This window comes from Schistocerca serialis, chromosome 6 (genome assembly GCF_023864345.2).
Source record: "Schistocerca serialis cubense isolate TAMUIC-IGC-003099 chromosome 6, iqSchSeri2.2, whole genome shotgun sequence".
Taxonomy (NCBI): Eukaryota; Metazoa; Arthropoda; class Insecta; order Orthoptera; family Acrididae; genus Schistocerca; species Schistocerca serialis.
Window position 1 is genome coordinate 712,584,498 of NC_064643.1, and position 7,479 is coordinate 712,591,976.

Consider the following 7,479-nt stretch of genomic DNA (forward strand, 5'->3'; position numbering starts at 1 on the left):
ACTAAATTGATCTACCACAAGAACAGAATTCTTCTTCAATAAGGAACCTTTCCTATTCTCCCACAGTCTGTTAACCAAGATTTTTCATAGAAGCCTCGTCCATCCAAACCTTGTCATGAATGTGAACAACAGTACCTGCCGGTATTTGAGAAGGTTCTGGCATTTTTTGCGCTTGAAAATGATCATTTTATTAAGTTTAGTACCGTCAACACAACATGAAAGGACAACAGAGAAGCACAGCGTTTTTATAGTTACAGTTTTAGCACCTCTCATTGCAATAATTCTGTTACTCGACACATAAAATGTCAGAGGAGTTTCGTCCGTATTCGCTATTTGGCATAATTCCACACTGGTTTTCTTTCGATGTTGAATAATAAAGCGATGGAAAGATAATATTTTCTTTTCATACTCTTATGGCATTTTCTGAGATATTTTAGTTTTGGTTCGCATGCTAAGTCCATGACGCTTTATAGACCTATGGCACCAACCAACTTCACCCTTAAAGTGTGTTAAGTTCCACTGTACCACTAGCTTACAAGCGTGTATTTGATTCGTTTTGTATTAAATCCAAGGCCATATTGACGTTGCCCTTGAATCCATTTCAATAAGTCATCATCTTGTTTTGGCCATTTTTCATTCAGTCCTCAATGTGCACATTTAGTTTTCCTAATTTTTTCAGTGTTTGTTTACTAGCCCGCCAATCGTGAATACGTTTTTTTGTGGCGATCCGAATTGCCGCTCAGCTACTCTGTTTGTACTGTTACCGATAGCACGAATCACTTTCATTTCAAGGGTACTGGCGATGTAGACTGCAATAACGCATCATAGGCTAGACAGTGTTTGGGTTTCTAATGGCGGGGCGGGAGGAGGACAATGTTAGCAACCTTGTGAATCCCTGCAACACTTCTTCCTCGCATCGGGCCACTGCTGCTACCAGTTGAATCCAGTACTGCCAGAAAGAGACAGGTTTCCCGAGGCATCGAGTATACGCTCATTTTTAAGACTGGCTGGAAGTTTAAATCGAACACTGGACTTTTTATATTAATTCCGAGCATAAGACGCACCTGAATTTTTTAGGCAATTTTTCGAAGATAAAAAGTGCGTATTATGGTGCCTAAAATACGGTATCACCCGGAGAGACTAATTTCTCGTCTACTCCGTAGAAGTGATGTGACGGAATCGTCGAAATGTAATTATTCTCCCAGCGCAATCTGGTGTTCGTGTTAGGGAATGTAACAGTGATTTCAAAGTTTATTATAAAAGCCCTATTTCTGTGCTCTTATCGGAATTTCAATTAGTTTAGTTAACTTTGTAGTTCCGTGCTGTAAGTTTTTTGTAAATTCAGGAAGGAAACCTGGATTTACGAATGAATATAAAACGGTTTATATACCAGGTGATCAAAAAGGCAATATAAATTTGAAAACTTAATAAACCACGGAATAATGTAGATAGAGAGGTAAAAATTGACACATATGCTTGGAATGACATGGGGTTTTATTAGAACGAAAAAAAAAGTATTTCTAGACGAGTGAAAGATCTCTTGCGCGTCGTTTGGTGATGATCGTGTGCTCAGCCGCTACGTTCGTCATGCTTCGCCTCCCAGGTCCCCAGACCTCAATCCGTGCGATTATTGGCTTTGGGGTTACCTGAAGTCGCAAGTGTATCATGATCGACCGATATCTCTACGGATGCTGAAAGTCAACATCCGACGCCGATGCCTCACCATAACTCCGGACATGCTTTACAATGCTGTTCACAACATTATTCCTCGACTACAGCTATTGAGGAATGATGGTGGACATATTGAGCATTTCCTGTGAAGAGCATCATCTTTGCTTTGCCTAACTTTGTTACGCTGATTATTGCTATTCTGATCAGATGAAGCGCCATCTTTTCTAATAAAACCCTATGTCATTCCAAGAATGTGTCTCAATTTGTACCTCTCTATCTACATTATTCCGTGATTTATTCAGTTTTCAAATATATATTGACTTTTTGATCACCCGGTACAATTAAAGAGCTGAGAGAAAGTTTTCAAATATCAATGTGCATCGGGATTTATGTGTACTCTAATCTAAGTACGTATCCAGATTGTTTCACTTACTATAGAATTGTGTGTTGAAGTAATCATGTGACATGTTTCTTTTAACCAGAGATTTAGAGAAGGCGTATGACAAACGAATGTTTAAATGCAGTTTGAGTATTAATAAATGCTTTTTTCATGTATTGTTAGGGAAGGTAGAAGAACAAGAATAAAATTCGCTTCTACCGGATTAAAAGAAATCTGCTCTTTATATAACGTTCGTTGTTGATGTACATGCTATCAAATTGTATAAATTTTCAGGAAGCGCTCATATCGCCAATAAGTGGACAATGACCCGAATGCAACGACAGATTGTGGCAGTAATCTGAGTACTGAATTCCACACCGAAACTAATGACCATTAGCACATGGTTTCTATGCTTGTTACGCTTTCTTTTTAATTAATTTGCGAGAACAACAGTAGAAGTTGCATATATGTCCGCGGCAGTTTAGAGACTGAAACTTAAGTCTTACGTCAAAGGCGATTACATTCAGTTCACACAATTTCCAAACACATATAACAATAGACTCTGACGGCTTATATAGTTTGATATATGTGATAAATCTTTACATAATATTTAATGCTTCGCGCAATTCGAGAACGAGTCGTTATTTGAAGCCCGTTATCGACGACAAAATTTTTGCATAAAGAGGCAATTTTACAAGAACAACGATTGTACATGAGCATATTAGATACCATCTCATACGTTTCGTAGACGGTACAATTGTTAACATAGAAGTGTTAACTGATAAACATTGTAGTAATAGACCTTGATGAAATATCAGTTTTGGGCGAAAATCGAAATATGTGTAACTATGTACTTGGCGAATCGCAAAAATGTAGCAGTCTCAGATTTAACGATTAACGAATCTCAATTTGAGCTAATCATGTCACAACTCACAAGTATCGATCCCTGGGATAGTAAAGCTAAGCCACAAATTAGGTTCCGCTAACAGTCCTGACAAAACTCTACCATCTGGTGAGCAAAATGTATGAGACAGGCGAAATATCCAAAGACTTCAAGAAGAATATAATAATTCCAATCCCAAAGAAAGCGGGCGTTGACAGATGTGAAAGTTACCGAACTATCAGTTTAATAAAGCACGGCTGCAAAATACTAACTAACGAAGCCGACCTCGGGGAAGATTAGTTTGGATTTCGTAGAAATGTTGGAATAAGTGAGGCAATACTGACCCTACGACTTATCTTAGAAAATAGATTAAGGAAAGGCAAACCTATGTTTCTAGCATTTGCAGACTTAGAGAAAGCTTTTGACAATGTTATCTCGAATACTCTCTTTCAAATTCTGAAGGTGGCAGGGGTAAAATACAGGGAGCGAAAGGCTATTTACAATTTGTACAGAAACCAGATGGCAGTTATAAGAGTCGAGGGGCATGAAAGGGAAGTAGTGATTGGTAATGGAGTGAGGCAGGGTGGTAGCCTCTCCCCGATGTTATTCAATCTGTATACTGAGCAAGCAGTAATGGAAACAAAAGAAAAATTCGGAGTAGGTATTAAAATCCATGGAGAAGAAATAAAAACTTTGAGGTTCGCCGATGACATTGTAATTCTGTCAGAGACAGCAAAGGACTTGGAAGAGCAGTTGATCGGAATGGACAGTGTCTTGAAAGGAGGATATAAGATGCACATCAACAAAAGCAAAACGAGGATAATGGAATGTAGTCGAATTAAGTCGGGTGATGCTGAAGGAATTAGATTAGGAAATGAGACACTTAAAGTAGTAAAGGAGTTTTGCTATTTGGGGAGCAAAATAACTGATGATGGTCGAAGTAGAGAGGATATAAAATGTAGACTGGCAATGGGAAGGAAAGCGTTTCTGAAGAAGATAAATTTGTTAACATCGAGTATAGATTTAAGTATTAGGAAGTCGTTTCTGAAAGTATTTGTATGGAGCGTAGCCATGTATGGAAGTGAAACATGGACGATAAATAGTTTGGACAAGAAGAGAATAGAAGCTTTCGAAATGTGGTGCTACAGAAGAATGCTGAAGATTACATGGGTAGATCACGTAACTAATGAGGAGGTATTGAATAGGATTGGGGAGAAGAGAAGTTTGTGGCACAACTTGACTAGAAGAAGTGATCGGTTGGTAGGACATGTTCTGAGGCATCAAGGGATCATCAATTTAGTATTGGAGGGCAGCATGGAGGGTAAAAATCGTAGAGGGAGAGCAAGAGATGAATGCCCTAAGCAGTTTCAAAAGGATGCAGGCTGCAGTACGTACTGGGAGATGAAGAAGATTCCACAGGGTAGATTAGCATGGAGAGCTGCATCAGACCAGTCTCAGGACTGAAGACCACAACAACAATAACAACATTGATGGAAACGGAAGTAGTGTGGTGTAACCTGCACATTGTCTACTAGAGAAATAGTTCATATGAACTTGTAAGATCCCTTCCATGTTTACTCATGTGCGTAAAATCTACTGTATATCACCTTGCACTGACAGAGGGCATCGAACATTTACAAATACATAGTGTGTAACAGAAATTCAGAAAAACGCTGAAGATATCTGGAAAAAGAGTAACTTCTCGCTTAAAACTGCTTCCAGGTCTCCCCAAGACACGGAAGAGTGCAGGCGCGACTGAAGTAATCCTGTCGGGTAAACAGTCCACGACAGAGCAGCGAACTTAATCTTAGTCTGGTACACGCGATGCCTCTCCTCACAGTTGTCAGACATTTTTTCTCTGATAGTGTCTGTAGTTTTTTATGTTCTGTGTTGATGCAGTCAATCAAAAAAACTGCTGCTGGTCGCGTGCATTAGGCGAATGAGTAGCTTCGCTGAAGGGAGTTAGCAGACAAAGTGCAACGCCGGTGGAAGTCTGAGCACGTTCGTGAGGTTTTCGTAGGTATGCTTGAAAGGGTGCCCCTGACCCTCTGGACAGTACTGTGACTGTCTGGTCTGGTCTCGATCAGTCGACAAGACCAACAGATAGTTAAATGTCTCATATCGCTTTTGTCGACGCTACGTATCGCGAAGTACGAGGAGCCACAAGGTAGTTGCCTCCCTCCGGTCAGTATTTGCCTACTCTGCATTTCGAGGGATACGACCAAAGATGTCGCTTACCGCCGTCTTACCTTTTTTCGTTCGGCTTCATTTTTATTATTTACTTTTTTCATTTGTATGCAGTCTCGTTAGCTCCTTTAACTTGATACACGGGAATATTGCTACAATCTAAAGTTACCGCCATCCTCATTCACCCATTTCATTTATAATAAATTAAAAACAAATACTCTTAACCTATTTTTGTTGTGTTCCATTTTATTACTTTACATCTTTTAACACCTTTAGTTCCATAAGAGTTGGTCACTTAACTGTCGTTTTTTGCTAAATGATGCATACGTATTTGTTAAATATGTGTACAGTAACAACACCGCGTGGGTTTGCGTTACAAATGTGTTTTTTTCATGACGCAAATTAACCTCAGTTTGCTGCTAACAATGATGCTGATCACATTACCTTTTTCCTGACGACTTGGCCTTGCCTGCACTGTGCTATTATGCCAAACTAGCTTTGCTTATGATGACGCCACTTCGACTTCATCATTTTAAAATAAGAGAAGACTTCTATTTTATACAAGTCTACTTCATCATATTCTTTAAGGTCGTGTTTTTTACTTATACTATTTTACAATTTATTGTTTATAAGATCTACCCTGTCCAGTCAAAGATCCAAAAATCAAAAACAATGAAGGAAAATCCTTGTGTGAGGTACAAGAAGTTTTGAAAGTATTGAAAGAATGCATCTGTAACTTACACTGAAGCGCCAAAGAAACTGGTATAGGTCTGCATATTCAAATACGAAGGTATGTAAAAAGGCAGAAGACAGCGCTGCTGTCGGCAACGGCTATATAGGACAACAAGTGTCTGGCGCAGTTGTTAGATCGGTTACTGGTGTTACAATGGCACGTTATCAAGATTTAAGTGAATTTGAACGTTGTGTTGTAGTCGGCGCACGAGCGATAGGACACAGCATCTCCGAGGTAGTGATGAAGTGGGAATTTTCCCGTACGACTATTTCATGAGTGTACCGTGAATATCAGGAATGGTAAAACATCACATTTCCGACATCGCTGTGGCCGGAAAAAGATCCTGCTAGAACGGGACCGACTGAAGAGAATATTTCAACGTGACAGAAGTGCAATCCTTCCGCAGATTGCTGCAGATTTCAATGCTGGGCCATCAACAAGTGTCAGCGTGCGAACCATTCAACGAAACATCATCATACTGCCCGTGTATCCTTGATGACTGCACGACACAAAGGCTTACGCCTCGCCTCGGCCCGTCAACACCGACATTGGACTCTTGGTGACTGGAAACTTGCTGCCTGACCGGATGAGTCCAGTGTTAAATTGTATCGAGCGGGTGAACGTGTTCGGATATGGAGTCAATCTCATGAATCCATGGACCCTGCATGTCAGCAATATTTCACTGATAGAAAGAACTTCATTTCTGATGTTCCAAGTTGCCTTGCGTGTTTTATGTTAATGTCGAGCTCTGCTCCATACAGTACAGTGGATAGTGCCACGACTTTATAAAATTTCGTTTTGGTTCTCTTTTCATTTTACCCTCCATTGTTTTCCTTATCGTTCCACATATAATTTGGGCTTGTACTGATTAATCTACGTACCGCAATTTGTATTTTGTCCTCACTGTTCTGCATGGTTACCTGGTCGTCAATGTTTAGAAATTTTCCTGTCGCAATTCTTACATCTCCAGAGTATTCCGCCCCTTCATACATTCCCTCACCAGGTAAACGATGTAGTGTTTAACAGTGTAGGTGACATACTACAGCCTTTCCTTACTTCCTGGTTTATCTGTATTAACGATGTCTGTTCTTTCCCAGCATCTATTCTTATTTGGGTGTTTTGAATAAAGCTTGACATACTCTTATCAGATGTCTGCGGAAACCTCTTTTCCTCTGTTATTGACCAGAGCTTCTTTTCTGAATCTGCGGTTAAATGACTCCTCAAAATCTATAAATGCTAAGCGTGTCTCCAAATTGAATTCTCGTCTTTTTTGTATAATTCGTTTCAAAGAGAAAACATCGACAGCACAAGGTCTTCCTTTATGGAAGCGTGCTTGCTGTTCTAATAAAATTGAATCAGAGATGCTTCGAAGCCTTTTATTAATTACTTTGCTGTAGATATTATAAGAAGTGTCAGTAGATAGATTCCCCCGTAATTACTTGTGTTATCCCTGCCCCGTTTTTTCAACAGTGAAGTAACTTTCCGTCCCTGTTAACTCTTACTTTTAAACCTAAGGAGATACTGTCAGCCTCGGTGATGTGCTAATAATATCCACCAACGGACTGAAGCTGGAAGAAGAATATGACTGCGAATTATGGGACCTTGCATATCGGAGTCGATAGCTCT